The sequence below is a fragment of the Cervus canadensis genome, chromosome X, assembly GCF_019320065.1.
Source record: "Cervus canadensis isolate Bull #8, Minnesota chromosome X, ASM1932006v1, whole genome shotgun sequence".
In the NCBI taxonomy this organism is placed as follows: domain Eukaryota; kingdom Metazoa; phylum Chordata; class Mammalia; order Artiodactyla; family Cervidae; genus Cervus; species Cervus canadensis.
The window spans coordinates 35,873,459-35,889,803 of record NC_057419.1 but is presented as its reverse complement, the minus strand read 5'-3'; positions in this window follow the sequence as shown (position 1 = coordinate 35,889,803).

Below are 16,345 nucleotides of genomic sequence, written 5' to 3'. Positions count from 1 at the left end.
ATAGTCACAGTCCCAGAACAAGGGCTTTAAGGTGGTAAGTTAACCTGTGCTTCAATAAGTGAAAGGGTCCTGATCTAAAAAGCACAGCTGTGGACAACTGAGAATGTGTACAAGACAACTAAGATTGTGCACATTAACTGCAATAGTGTGTAAGATCTTAAATAGTAGGCACCTCCTGCTGAAATATAAATAGAATGGGGAGGGTCCTTACCTGAGGTACAGGTACAGGAGCAAACCTAAGTACATACATTAACAGTCCAAGACAGTGAATCTCAGCTAGTCAGAAGAAGTAATGTAAACGGGGCAAGGATATGGGATCCTAGTCTAACATAAGGGAGCATGGACTACTGAAATTATGCACATTTAAACTGTACAGAAGAAGCAGCCAGTTGATTAGGACTCCTGATGCAAAGGAGGTGGAATGGGATAGGTTTCTAGTGTAATTCTGCACATTAACTGTCCAAAAGAAAAACTAGTCAGTAGTCCCTGCTTTAATACTAAAAACTCAATATATTAGCTTATCATGAGGGCACATGCACATTGAGTCCCAAGAGAAAGAGTTTGGGTCACTACTATCCCCTGATATACTGCAAAAAGGGAGGGATATTAATTTAAAGAGAAGGACCTTAAACACTGGAATTTTGCATGTAAATACTCCCAGAAAAAAAGTAATGGAGGTGATTAATATATATTTTTATAAAACAGAATACAAGGGACTGAAGTGAAAGAATATATTGGTGGTGAATTGTCACGGTTCACTTTATTCTAGTACAAAGGTCTTGAGTAAAGGACATCCACCACTGAATACAAGGGAAATGAGTGGAGTCTTTATACACTGCAGAAGAAGAGGAACAAGTGCAACTGCATATTAAAATGCGCAAAAAGAAGGGCCTTAGTATTCGGGACCCTAAGGTGTAATGTGAGAGGATGAGATGCACCACAGTAGTCAGTACCCTCTGTGGTAAGCAAAGGGAGTAGAAAGGGAATGGAAACTAGGCTAACAGAAGGGACCATAGCTACAGTTAAGCACCCTTCCGTGTAACGCAAAGGAAAAAGTAGGAGGGAACAGGATCCTAGACATCAGAAGGGAACACAGCAGCAATTATCACCTTGACAGTCCCAAATGCCTTCACAGATGTAAAGGAAGTCCTGGGATCCTAACTAACAAAAGGGACCACATCTGCATTTAGGCACATTCACAGGTTCCAAGTACCTTCTGTGGTAATAAAAACAAAGCTGGAGGGCATGGACTCCAGACTAAGAGAAGGGACCACTGTTGCAATTAAGCAGTTCTACAGTCCCAAATACACTCCCAGGTAATGTTAAAAGAGTTAGAGGGCATGGGATCCTAGGTTAACAAAATGGACCACAGTTGCATTTAAGCACCTTTCTGTCCCAAATACCAACAAGTAACACAAGTGAGAAGAGAAGGGTGAGATCCTAGAAGGACTGCTGCTGCATTTAAGCACATTAACAGTCCCTTGTACCCTCTTTTATAATGCAAATTGAGTAGAAGGGCATGGGAATCTAGACCAACAAATGAGATTGGATAAGCAAGTACAGTCCCATGAACAGTCCCAAATACCCCCTGCAGTGATAAAAAGGCAGTTAGATGGGAATGGACTTTGAACTTAACATAAGGGACTCTACCTGCATTTAAACACATTGAAAGTCCCTTGTAGCCTCTGGGATGATGCAAACGGAGTCAGGCGGGAATGGGATCCTAGGTTAACATAAGGGCCTGTAGCTGCATTTAAGCAAGTTAACAATCTCTTGTACCCTCTTTTATAATGCAAATTGAGTAGGAGGGCATGGGAATCTAGATCAACAGATGAGACTGTATAGGCAAGTAAACGCATTAACAGTCGTTAAGTACCCTCTGCAGTGATGAAATGGAGAAGGCGATGGCACCCCACTCCAGTATTCTTGCCTGGAAAATCCCATGGAGGAGGGATTAGAGGTGGAGGAGCCTGGTAGGCTGCAGTCCATGGGGTCGCTAAGAGTCGGACATGACTGAGCGACTTCACTTTCACTTTTCACTTTCATGCATTGGAGAAAGAAACGGCAACCCACTCCAGTGTTCTTGCCTGTAGAATCCCAGGGACGGGGGAGCCTGGTGGGCTGCCGTCTATGGGGTCGCACAGAGTCAGACATGACTGAGGTGACTTAGCAGCAGCAAGAGTTATGAAAAGGAAGTTAGGTGGGAATAGGATCCTAGGTTAACATAAGGGACTACAGCTGCATTTAAGCACATTTAAGGTCCCTTGTCGGAGAAGGCAATGGCACCCCACTCCAGTACTCTTGCCTGGAAAATCCCATGGGTGGAGGAGCCTGGTAGGCTGCGGTCCATGGGGTCGCTAAGAGTCGGACACGACTGAGCGACTTCACTTTCACTTTTCACTTTCACACATTGGAGAAGGAAATGGCAACCCACTCCAGTGTTCTTGCTTGGAGAATCCCAGGGACGCGGGAGCCTGGTGGGCTGCCATCTATGGGATCACACAGAGTCGGACATGACTGAGGTGACTTAGCAGCAGCAGCAAAGTCCCTTGTACAGTCGTGGTAATGTAAATCTAGTAGGAGAGAATGGGATCCTAGACTAAGAGAGACTGTAAGTGCAATAAAGCTCACTATCAGTCTCAATTACCATCTGTAGTCCTGAAAAAGGGAGTTATGCAGGAATGGATTTTGATGTTAACTTAAGGCACTATACCTGCATTTAAACACATTAACAGTCCCTTGTAGCCTCTTTGGCAAGTGAGTTAGGTGGGGATGGGATCCTAGGTAACATAAAGGACTGCAAGCAGCATTTAAGCACATTAGCAGTCCCTTGTATTCCCTTCAGTAATATAGAGGGAATTAAAGGGTGAGAGGGAATCTTAGACTAAAGCACGGGACTGTAACTGCATTTATGTACAATAATAGTCCCTTGTACACTTTGGAGTAACACAAATGGAGTAGAAAGGATGGGGATCTAGGCTAAAAGAAGGGAGAGTAGTGCGATTAAGCCCATTAAAAAGTCCTATGTATGCTCTGAAGTAATACAAAGGGAGTTAGGTAGAAATAGGATCCTGATTATCATAAGGGACTGCAGTTCCATTTAAGTGCATTAACCATCCCTTCTATCCTCTCTGATAATGCAAATCAAGAAGGAAGAGAATGGATCCTAGATGAGATAAGGGGATGTAGCTGCAGTGAATCACATTAACAGTTCCAAGTGTCCTCTGCAATCATGCAAAGGGACTTAGTTGGGGGTGGGATCCTAGGTTAACATAAGGGACTGTAATTGCATTTAAAAACATTAGCAGGCACTTGTACAGTCACTGGTAATGCAAAGGGAGTTAGGTGGAAATAGGATCCTGGGTTTTAAAAGGAAGGGGGAGGGAAAAGAACTGTATGGGCACATTAACAGTCCATTGTATCCTCTGTGGTAATGTACATATTTAGGAAATGGGAATCTAAACAAAGGGAAGGAACAATGGTAGTTCATTAACAAGTTCTATGTAGGCTCTGCAGTAATTAAAAGGAAGATATTAATAGTTGGGAATGGGATCCTAGGTTACCATAAGGGACATAGTGGTATTTAAGGCCATTAACAGCCCCAAGCATCCTCTGCAATCCTGCAAAGAGACTTAGTTGAGGATAAGATCCTAGGTTAATATAAGGGACTGTAACAGCATTTTCAGAGAAGGCAATGGCACCCCACTCCAGTATTCTTGCCTGGAAAATCCCATGGAGGAGGAATTAGAGGTGGAGGAGCCTGGTAGGCTGCAGTCCATGGGGTCGCTAAGAGTCGGACACGACTGAGCGACTTCACTTTCACTTTTATGCATTGGAGAAGGAAATGGCAACCCAGTCCTGTACTCTTGCCTGTAGAATCCCAGGGACGGGGGAGCCTGGTGGGCTGCTGTCTATGGGGTCGCACAGAGTCGGACAAGATTGAAGCGACTTAGCAGCAGCAGCAGCATTTTAGCACATTAACAGTCCATTATATCCTCTTTGGTAATGCAAATCGAGGCTGGCCTGGGAATCTAGACTAACAGAAGGGAAGGCAGTGCAAATAAGCCCATTAACAAGTCCATGTAGGCTCTACATTAATGAAAATGAGTTAGGTGGGAATAGGATCTTAGATTAATATAAGAAACTGCTGTTGCATTTAATCCCATTTAACAGTCCCTTGTACAATTTGTGGTACTGCAAATCATGTGAGAGGGCATAGGAATGTACGATAACAGAAGGGAATGCAGCTGCAATATACCTCATTAACAGTCCCAAACACCCTCTGTAGGCAGGAAAGGGAGTTAGGCGGAAATGGGATCTTAGGTTATGTGAGGGACAGTAGGTCCTTTTAAGCACTTTAACAGTCCATTGTACTCACTGTGGTAAGGCAAATCAAGTATGAGGGTATGGGAATCAGGACTAACAGAAGGGACTAAGCTCTTATTGAGCCCATGAACTGTCCCAAGTACCCTCTACAATCATGTCCAGGGGGTGAGGTGGGAACAGGATTTTAGATAAATGTAAGACTCTGTAGCTCCATTTAAGCACATTAACAGTTTCTTGTAGCATCTTCAATAATGCAAATCAAGTAAAAGTAAAAATTTCAGAATAACAGAGGGGACTGTGGCCCATTAACAATTCCTTGTATAGTCAGTAGTAATACAAATCATGTAGGAGTGGATGGGAATCTAGACTAACAGAAGGAACTGTAAGTGTAATAAAGGCCATTAACAGTCCCAAGTACTTTCTGCAGTCATTAAAAGGGAGTTGGGTGGGAATAGGGTTTGAGGTAAACATAAGGGACTGTAGTTGCTTTTAAGCACAGTACCAGTCCCTTCTACTTTCTGTGGTAGTGCAAGGGAGTCACTGACTGTTGGGGAGTGGGATCATAGGTAAACATAACAGACTGGATGGATTTAAGCACAGTAATAGTCTCTTGTACACTGGGGGCAATGCAAACTGAGTAGGAGAGATGGGATTCTAGACTTAACAAAAAGGACAGCAGTGCATTTAAGACCATTAACAAGTCCCTGTAGGCTCTGCAATAATGAAAATGGAATCAGGTGGGAATGGGATCTTAGATTAATATAAAGGATTGTAATTCTGTTTAAGTACATTAACAGTCCCAGTTACCTTATGTGGTAATACAAATCCAGTAAGAACGAAAATGATTCTAGATTAACAAAAGGGACTGTGGCTGCAGTAAAGCACATTAACAGTTCCAAGTACCCCCTGCAGTCATTAAAAGGGAGTTAGGTGAGAATAGGGTCCTATGTAACATAAGGGACTGTAGCTGCAGTAAAGCACATTAACAGTCCCTTATACCCTCTTTTATAATGCAAATAAGTCAGAGGGCGCGGGAAAGTAGACCAACAGATGAGACTGTATAGACAGGTAAGTGCATTACCAGTCCCAAATACCCTCTGTAGTCATGAAAAAGTAGTTAGCTGGGGACAGAATCCTAGGTTAACATAAGACTGTAGCTGCTTTTAAGCACATTAACAGTCTATGAACACTCTGTGTTAATGCAAATCATGTAGGAGTGGATGGAAATCTAGACTAGCAGAAGGAACTGTTAGGGACTTTTAAGCACAGTAACAGTCCCAAGTAATCTTCAGTCATGAAAAGGGAGTTAGGTGGGGGATGGGATCCTAGGTCATTGCTTTTAGGCACATTAACAGTCCCTTGTATCTCCCTTGGTAATACAAATTGAGTAGGAGGGCATGGGAATCTCAACCAACAGAAGGGACAGTAGCTCTAATTGAGCCCATTAACTATTTCAAGTAACCTCTGCAGTAATGCAACAAGATTTAAATGGGAATGGGATCATAGGTAAACATAAGAGACTGTAGATGCATTTAAGCATGTTAACAGTCTTTACACTCCAGGATAATACAAATTGAGTAGGAGGGATAGGCTCCTAGACTAAGAAGTGACAGTGCAAATAAGCCCTTTGACAAGTCCCATATAGGCTCTGCATTAATGAAAAGAAGTCAGGTGGGAATGGAATCCTAGGTTAACATAAGGGACTGAAGCTGCATTTAAGCACCATAACAGTCCCTTGTACCCTCTTTCACAATGCAAATTGAGTAGCAGGGCATGGGAATCTAGATCAACAGATGAGACTATATAGGCAGGTAAATGCATTAACAGCCCCAAGTACCCTCTGCAGTCATGAAAAGGGAGTTAGATAGGAATGGAATTCTAGATTAATAGAAAGTACTGTAGCTGGATTTAAGCACATTAACAGTCCCAGTTACCTTATGTGGTAATACAAATCCAGTAAGAACGAAAATGATTCTAGATTAACAAAAGGGACTGTGGCTGCAGTAAAGCACATTAACAGTTCCAAGTGCCCTCTGCAGTCATTAAAAGGGAGTTAGGTGGGAATAGGGTCCTAGGTAAACATAAGAGATTGTAGTTGCTTTTAAGCACAGTACCAGTCCTTTTACCTTCTGTGGTAGTGCAAAGGAGTCAGGTGAGAATGGGGGTATAGGTAAACATAGACTGTGGATGCATTTAAGCACAGTGACAGCCTCTTCAAACACTCTGGGATAATGCCAATCCACTAGGATAGATGGGCTACTAGAATAATAGAAGGAATGGCAGTGCAATTAAGCACACTGACAAGTTCCATATAAGCTCTGCAGTAATGAAAAGGGAGTTAGGTGGGAGTGAGATCCTAGGTTAACATAAGGGACTATAGCTACATTTAAGCACATAAACAGTCCCTTGTATCCTTTTATAATGCAAATTTACTAGAAGGGCATGGAAATCTAGACTAACAGAGAAGACTGTATAGGCAGGAAGTGCATTAACAGTTCCAAGAACCTTCTGCAGTGGTAAAAAGGGAATTAGGTAGAAATGGGATCCAAGGTTAATATAAGGGACTGGGTTTGCACTTAAGTACACTGAAAGTCCCTGGGAGCCTCTGAGATGCTGCAAAGGGAATAATGTGGGAATGGGATCCCACCTTACTAAAAGGGACTGTAGCTACATTTAAGCACTGTAACAGTCCTTTATACCCTCTTTTATGATGCAAATTAAGTAGCAGGGCATGGGAATCTAGACCAACGGATGAGACTGTATAAGCAGATAAGGGCAATAACAGTCCCAAGTACCCTCTGAAGTCATGAAAACTAGTTAGATGGAGACAGAATCCTAGGTTAACATAAAGGACTGTAGCTACATTTAAGCACATTAGCAATCCCAGTTCCTCTATGTAGTAATACAAATCCATCAAGAAGGAAACTGATTCTAGATTATCAGAAGGAACTGTAGCTGCCGTTAAGCCCATTAATAGTCTCAAGTAACCTCTGCAGTCATTAAAAGGGAGTTGGGTGGGATAGGGTCCTAGGTAAACACAAGGGACTGTAGTTGCTTTTAAGCACAGTACCAGTCCCTTTTACTTTCTGTGGTAATGCAAGGGAGTCACTGACTGTTGGGAATGGGGTCATAGGCAAACAACAGACTGTGGATGCATTTATGCACAGTAACAGTCTCTTGCACACTCTGGGGTAATGCAAACTGAGTAGGAGAGATGGGATTCTAAACTAACAGAATGGACAGCAGTGCAATTAAACCTATTAACAAGTCCCTGTAGGCTCTGCAGTAATAAAAAGGGAGTCAGGTGGGAATGGGGTCCTAGGTTAACATAAGGACTGTAGATGCATTTAAGCACATTAGCAATCCTGGTTACTCTATATGGTACTACAAATCCAGTAAGAAAGAAATTGACTCTAGGTTAATAGAAGGGACAGTAGCTCCAGTTAAGCCCATCAATAGTCCCAAGTACATTCTGCAGTCATTAAAAGCAAATTGGGTGGGATAGGGTCCTAGGTAAACATAAGGGACTGCAATTATTTTTAAGCACAGTACCAGTCCCTTCCACTTTCTGTGGTAGTGCAAGGGAGTCACTAACTTTTGGGAACGGGGTCACAGGTAAGCATAACAGACTGTGGATGCATTTAAGCACAGTAACAGTCTGGGGAAACTGAGTAGGAGAGATGGGATTCTAGACTTAACAAAAAGGACAGCAGTGCATATAAGCCCATTAACAAGTCCCTGTAGGCTCTGCAGTAATAAAAAGGGAGTTAGGTGGGAATGGGATCCTAGATTAATAGAAAGGACTGCAGCTGGATTTAAGCACATTAACAGTCCCAGTTACTTTATGTGGTAATACAAATCCAGCAAGAACGAAAATGATTCTAGATTAATAAAAGGGACTGTGGCTGCAGTAAAGCACATTAACAGTCCTTATACCCTCTTTTGGGCTTCCCTGGTGGCTCAGAGGTTAAAGCGTCTGTCTGCAATGCAGAAGACCCAGGTTCCATCCCTGGGTCGGGAAGATCCCCTGGAGAAGGAAACGGCAACCCACTCCAGTATTGCCTGGAGAATCCCATGGACAGAGGAGCCTGGTGGACTACAGTCCACGGGGTCGCAAAGAGTCGGACACGACTGAGCGACTTAACTTTCACTTTCACTTTCATACCCTCTTTTATAATGGAAATTAGTAGGAGAGAATGGAAAAGTAGGCCAACAGATGAGACTGTATAGGCAGGTAAGTGCATTACCAGTCCCAAATACCCTCTGTAGTCATGAAAAAGTAGTTAGCTGGGGACAGAATCCTAAGTTAACATAGACTGTAGCTGCTTTTAAGCACATTAACAGTCTATGAACACTCTGTGTTAATGCAAATCATGTAGGAGTAGATGGAAATCTAAACTAATAGAAGGAACTAGCTACTTTTAGCACAGGAACAGTCCCAAGTAATCTGCAGTCATGAAAAGGGAGTTAGGTGGGAGATGGGATCCTAGGACATTGCATTTAGGCACATTAACAGTCCCTTGTATCCCCCTTGGTAATGCAAATGAAGTAGGAGGGCATGGGAATTTCAACAGAAGAGACTGTAACTATAATTGAGTCCATTAACTATTCCAAGTAACCTCTGCAGTCATGCAACAAACATAGGTAAATATAAAAGACTGCAAATGCATTTAAGAACGTTAACAGTCTTGGTTACTCTATGTGGTACTACAAATCCAATAAGAAGGAAATTGACTCTAGGTTTATAGAAGGGACTGAAGCTCCAGTTGAGCCCATCAATAGTCCCAAGGACCCTCTCATTTAAAGGGAGTTAGGTGGGAATAGGGTTGGTCCTAGGTAAACATAACAGACTGTGGATGCATTTAAGCACAGCAAGTCTCTTGTACACTCTGGGGTACTGCAAATTGACTGGGAGAAATTGGGTTCTAGACTTAACAAAAAGGACAGCAGTGCATATAAGCCCATTAACAAGTCCCTGTAGGCTCTGCAGTAATAAAAAGGGAGTTAGGTGGGAATGGGATCCTAGATTAATAGAAAGTACTGTAGCTGGATTTAAGCACATTAACAGTCCCAGTTACTTTATGTGGTAATACAAATCCAGCAAGAACGAAAATGATTCTAGATTAATAAAAGGGACTGTGGCTGCAGTAAAGCACATTAACAGTCCCTTATACCCTCTTTTATAATGCAAATTAGTAGGAGAGCATGGGAAAGTAGGCCAACAGATGAGACTGTATAGGCAGGTAAGTGCATTACTAGTCCCAAATACCCTCTGCAGTCATGAAATAGTTAGCTGGGGACAGAATCCTGTGTTAATATAAGAGATTGTAGCTGCTTTTAAGCACATTAACAGTCCATTGTGTTAATGCAATTGTGTAGGAGTGGATAGAAATCTAGACTAACAGAAGGAACTGTAGTTACTCTTAAGCACAGTAACAGTCCCAAGTAATCTGCAGTCAGGAAAAGGGAGTCAGGTGGGGGATGGGATCCTAGGTTAAAAAACGGAGGAGGGGGACTATACTTGCATCTAAGCACATTAACAGTCCCTTTGTCCTCTTTGGTAATGTAAAGGGAATTAAGAGGGGATGGGGTCCAAGGCTAGTGGTAAAGAACCCGCTTGCCAATGCAGATTTAAGAGATGCAGGTTTGATCCCTGGGTGGGAAAGATCCCCTAAAGGAGAGCATGGCAACCCACTTCAGTATGCTTGCCTGGAGAATCCTATGGACAGAGGAGCCTGGCAGGCTACAGTCCACAGGGTCACAAGAGTTGGACACAACTGCATGCATGGACTATCCACCAAAGATAAGGGACAGTAGTATAGTTAAATCCACTAACAAGTCCTATGTAGGCTCTGCAGTAATGAAAGGGAGATAGTTGGTGATGGAAGCCCAGATTGACATAAAGGACTGCAGCAGCCTTTAAGCACATTAACAGTCCCTGAACCCTCTGTGGTAATGCAAATTCAGTAAGAAAGGAACTGATTCCGGTTTAACAGAAGGTATGGTAGCTGTAATAAAGCCCATTACAAGTCCATTGTCCTCCTTTTGATAATGCAAATAAAGTAGAAGGGCATGGGGGTCTTTACTGAGGGGACTGTAACTCTAACAGAGCCTTTTGACAGTCCCAAGTATCCACTGCAGTCATACAAAGAGATTTAGTTGGGAATGGGATCATAGGTAAACATAGAGACTGCAGATGCATTTAAAAGCATGTCAACAGTCTCTGGTACACTCTAGAGTAATGCAAACTGGGTAGAGTGATGGAATTCTAGACTAACAAAAGGGACAGTAGTGCAATTAAATCCATGAATAAGTCCCACATATGCTGTGCATTAAGAAAAAGGGAGTTAGGTGCTAATGGGATCCTAGGTTAACCTAAAGGACCGTATCCTCCACTTAAGCACATTAACAGTCCCTTGTACCCTTTGTGGTAATACAAATCAAGCAGGAAGGGAACACGTTCTAGACTAACAAAAGGAATTGTAGCTGCAATATAGTTCATTAACAGTCCCAAGTACCCTATGCAGTCATACAGAGTTAGGTGGGGATGGGTTTCTAGGTTAACATAAGGGACTGTAGCTGTATAAACCCATTATCATTCCTTTGTACTGCCTGTGGTAATGCAAATCATTCAGTAGGGGAATGGATGTTTAAACTAGCCAAAAGGTCTCTACGTGCAATTAAGCCCATTAACTGCCCCAAGTATCCTCTGCTGTAATGCAAAGACAGTTGGGGACGGGCTTCTAGTTAAAAGGAAGGAGTCCCTAGGGATTCCAGTTTTGCAAGTGAACAATTTTAGGAAATGGCCTTAGGTAATTAGCACCTTTCAGAAGTAAAGATGATACAGAGTTCCTGATACAAAAGGCTGAGGTGTAATCAATTAGGTTTGCGCACATAAACTGTTCTAGTTCAGACTTCTTAAGTAGTAAGGGTGCCCTGGTGGAAGACAACGTGGGCCGGTGTGACTAATTTACAGGACAAAAGCAATTATGGACATTATAAATTCAAGAGAAGGGCCCTTGAGAGTTCAACCCAGGTAGCTTGCAAATAGGATAACAATGGCCCATTAAAACGGACAGGACTCTGGACAACTGCAACTATGCAAATTAACTGTCCAAGAGCTGAGTTCTTGAATGATCTGCACGACCCAGCAATATTCCACCAAGTGTGGGATTTTTTTTTTTTTTTAATTGCATGGGACCATGGATATATGCAATTACGCACGTCAATTTTTTAATAAGAGAAGGGACTTTGGGTAATCAGAACTCAGAAGAAATGGCATCGAGATAAGAGATATCCTAGACTAATGGGTAGGATCATGGGAAATGAGAATTTTACATATCAATGTAAGGTGGCAGGTAGTGCCTAGAGGCAATGAAAAGAGCATGGGTGGGTCTTACCTGTTAGGCAGGACCGTGATCAACAACAACTGAATCTATTAATATTCCAAAGTAAGTGACTTTTAGGATGAGCACTTCTGTTACAGTGCAAAGAAGTTCCAAAGGACTTGTGTAATGAACAATTGGGATTCTACACATTAATAATTCAAGGAACATGGTCTCAGGTAGTCAGCAATGCCTAAGAGCAATGTAAATAAGATGGAGGATCATTGGTTAATGGGGGAAACAGTGTAAAATTACAATTTGGTGCTTTAACTGTCCAAGAACAGGACTCCCCAGAAGCAGGGCAAAACTGGTAGGATGCCTTTGTTTAATGGACAAGGCTATGACAACTGGGACTGAGCACATTAACCAAAAAAATTGGGTTTTCTGTGCCCTTTGCTGAATGAAAGAGGGTTTTGGACTGGAATCTAATCCAATAGGCAGTGTTATGGGCAATTACAACTTCACTCAGTACAGAGTTTAGGTAGTCAGCTCAGTAAATATGCACTGTCCAGAAAACTAGGATTCTGAGTACTGCAGCAATGACAGAGGAATGGTTTCTCCCTTAAAGACAGGGGATGGAGAAGATTATGAGTAACTAGACTTATGGGCAATAATTGTCTGATGTGAAGCTCTCAGTTAATTAACGTTTCTTAACATTAATGCAAAGGATGAAGGGATTCTTTCTTCTAACATGGGCCAAGGGACAAATGGGATTCTGTACATTAACTGAAAATGATGACTTGGATAGCCAGCACTCAAGATCAGGAATGCTATAGGTATACAGGGTATCCCAGTCTAACGGATGAGCAATGGACAACTTAATTTTTTTCACTGAACCAACAAAAATTGCACTGGCTTTAAGCAGAAACAGGACTGAGGCTGGGCTAGGGCTGGGGCTGGGGCTGGGGCTGGGGCTGGGGCTGGGCCAGGGCCAGAGACTGGAGCTGGGGCTGGGGCAGGGGCTGGGCTGGGCTGGGGCAGGGGCTGGGCTGGGCTGGGGCAGGGGCTGGGGCTGGGCTGGGGCAGGGACTGGGGCTGGGGCTGGGGCTGGGGCTGGGGCCAGAAAGGGGATTGCTGGGAACAGGGTTGAGGAGGAGCTAGGGGCTGTGGAGGCAGGGGACCACAAAAAATTGAAATTATGAAAAATAATTCTCCAATATAATACATTCAAATAGAAGAAGCAAATTCATAGCAACTGGTTTCCTGCAGGTAGGTGGATCATTAGTCAATTAGTGCAGCATTAAGTGTGGGGACAAAGCAAGGCCTGGACCTGAGTGGACTTTCAAATATTCCTTTTCACATTCGGTCATAACATTAAATTTTTAATTAACTACTTCTATGCTATAAGACTCTTCAAAAATCCAAAGGGAAGTAGTTTATGAAGTCAATTTCAAAGTAAAAAAATAGTATTAAAAAAAAATTTCTTAATGCTATATTATTTGACTTTGAATATCTAAATACAAAAAAAGTTTGAGGGGTTTGTAAAAAAGAAATTGAAAACTTTAAGGAATTTTAAAGGAACCCAAATAAGAAAACCCATTAAATGTAATTAAAATGAATTCTACAAATAAAGCCCCTAAACACATTTCCAGACTAGTCACTTAAGGCTGAACTCGAACACTAGCAAACCACATAATCAAACTATGTACCACTGACATCCAATAAATAAATAGAAATCAAAATCCGACCCCAGTATTAGCCACGGGGTAGGTGTTCCTCTTGAGGAAGGCAGGGATTCCTCTTCTGCCAACAGTTGGCCAACGATCATCTGCGATCCATTCTGGTCCTTGCCACGACTCACTGCCAAGTTCACACTTAGTAGGCATGGAGCACTGCCTCTGGCCACAGCGAGGAAGAGCAGGGGGCAGGGGAGGGGGAAGTGGGGGAAGGGCTTCGGCCACGGCACCAATGCAGAGGAATGGCGTGAGGTTCTGCCTGCACAACCTAATATCAGCACTGCAAGTGGCAGTGAAGGAGGGAAGGGAGCCAGTGAGAGGGGAGGGAGGAGGTGGAAAGGCCAAATGTCCTTGGAAAGACTTTGGTACCACCCACTGAGATTAGCACAAATGTGGCCAGTCCTGACTGGCTGAATAGAGACGGTAGCGAGGTGCTATGCTAACTCATCTAATTCCATCCTCCACTAACTGGCTGTGACCAATTCTACCACCCTTTCTGATTGGGTGGGTCACGTGGCAATCTAACACTGCCAATCCCTCCTTTCACTTTTTCCGCGGCAAAGGACGCCATCTTTAACAATGCGGCAGGGCCTCCTGCTGCAAAGCCCGGCAAGAATGTAACGGTCAAACACCCCTGCCACGATATCCACGTGATAAACTGCCATGACAGCCACATGACAAGGTCAGCCATATTGTCCCTGCAGCAAAATCTATCAGGAAACGCACACGGCAGAGACAAAAGCCCGCCATGTTTCAGACTGCGGCAAGTACTTAAGCGGCCATCTTTTACTATGTAACAGAATATTTCCACTGCCATGCTGCACACTAGAACAAAGACATCCATGATGTGGCTTCCCGCCACTGGAACACTGCAGCAAAATGGATCCGCCATTTTGAACACTCTAACAAAGCAGAGAGCCATGCTAAGCAATGCTGCAAGGTCAAAATCGCCATTTTGAACACTGCGCCTAATTCTTCTCCCGCTCATTTTCCATTAGACCCTTGTAATATGACATAGGATGATCCTATGTTTTTCCACCTCATGATACCACAATTCATGTCAAGCTCCTAACATGACCAAAGTCAACTCATTCAAAATATTTAACTCATGCAATGCATACCATTTCCTTTGCCTGTCCCATTATTCATCTTAACTTCCTAGTTGATACTTAGCACAGTTACCCTCAGCCAAGCTGGGCGGCAACTGGGCGGCAAATCTGAAGTGGCCGCCATCTTTCCTCCCCACCCTAACCAACCCTCTAGCCTAACTGCAAAGTCATCTCCAACCAAAGCTGTAGGTACACTCACACAACACAAACGATTAGCAGCAAAATTTTGTAGACATTGCAGATAGTACAACGAACCACAAAACCCAACACTTTTCCAAGCATGTAAAGCCCCGATGGGTGATGTAAAACAAAAATCTAAGCAGGTATCCGTGGCCCCGATGGGCAAGGAAAAAAAAATTAAAGCAGGTATCCGAGGCCCCGATGGGCAAGGGAAAAAAAAAAAATTAAAGCAGGTATCCGAGGCCCCGATGGGCAAAAAAAAAAAAAGAAAAAGAAAGGAAAACCACATTTAAAAAAGAGGCAGGTATCCATTGCTCCGATGGGCCAGAGGGTTAGGGAGAGAGGGGGTACACAGCAGGTATCCGAGGCCCCGATGGGCTAAGGAGAAAAAAAAAATTAAAAGCAGGTATCCGTGGCCCCGATGGGCAAATTAAAAAAAAAAAAATTAAAAGGCAGGTATCCATGACCCCGTTGGGTAAAAAATGATAACAATAATAATATATCTATCTACCTATCTATATACGCACTAAAACCAGGTATCCACAGCCCCGATGGGCAAAAAATATAGAAAAAGAGGATAAAAAGAAAAAGAAACCACAAAAAACCAGAGGAGTCAACCAAAAATCATTCCAAAGAAAACGTCCTTTAAAATGGAAAATTGCCTAAAAATATCCCCAAGTATCTGTAAAATACTGAGAAGGTGTCAAGAAAATGCTAGAAGAAAGTTCAGGTTTTTAAAAATATTTTATGAATTTTTGGTGTAATTTTTCCCAAGAAATACACCATAAGGTATGGTTGGGGTCTGGAAAATGTTCCAGAAAGAACCACACGGGCAAAGAGATCCAACATTAATAAGCTTCCACCTCAGGAAAAGAAGAAATATGGCGGTCGCAGCAAAGTGCAGCGCTTTAAGAAGTGAGAGGGAGGGGACTGAGGGCGGAGGGAGTAGAAGAGGCGTGGCCTAGAAGATTGAAAGCCAGACATATTTGTAGTTTAGCCTGTTCAAATATTTACCCAGTAACAAGAAAAAGAGAGCTCAAGAAAATAGCAACATACTAAAAAGAACATTGTACTGGAAGTAGGCTTCATTTCTAGTCCAGGAGCCATGACTTCAAACGGTTTTCAATGGGTTCGTGTCTGTAAAATAGGGACGTTAAGTAAATCAAATTAGATAACTTATGCTAAAATTCTCCCAAACAGTGTAACAAAAGAAAACGTTTTAGTTTAATTTGGTTTTGAAATAGGAGGAAGGAGGGGGGTAGAGCTTTGATATGTTAATAAACTATCCAAATACCTCATTTAGTCAGAATGTAGAACTTCTCCACCAGACATAGGAACCAAAGAAGCTAGGAAGGGGTAATACATTAAGGTTAGAACCCTCTTCAAGGGACTTTCCCTTCCGTTATCTAATGTGATAGTGAAGGTTTACTCGGAAAAGAGACCTATAAAGGAAGAGACCTATAAAGGAAGAGACCTATAAAGATTACATGATGTGCTCAAAGTCACACACTGTAATTCTGAGTCAGTGTATTTTCTACTCCAGCACTCTGCATTTCTGTGGCCCCTGAAAATATAAGAATGGAAGTGCTTCTAAGTGAGCAAGAGAGAGGAAAGAAAAATCATTTCACAGAATGCTGATTTAGCCCCTAACTAATCTATATTAGTTGTA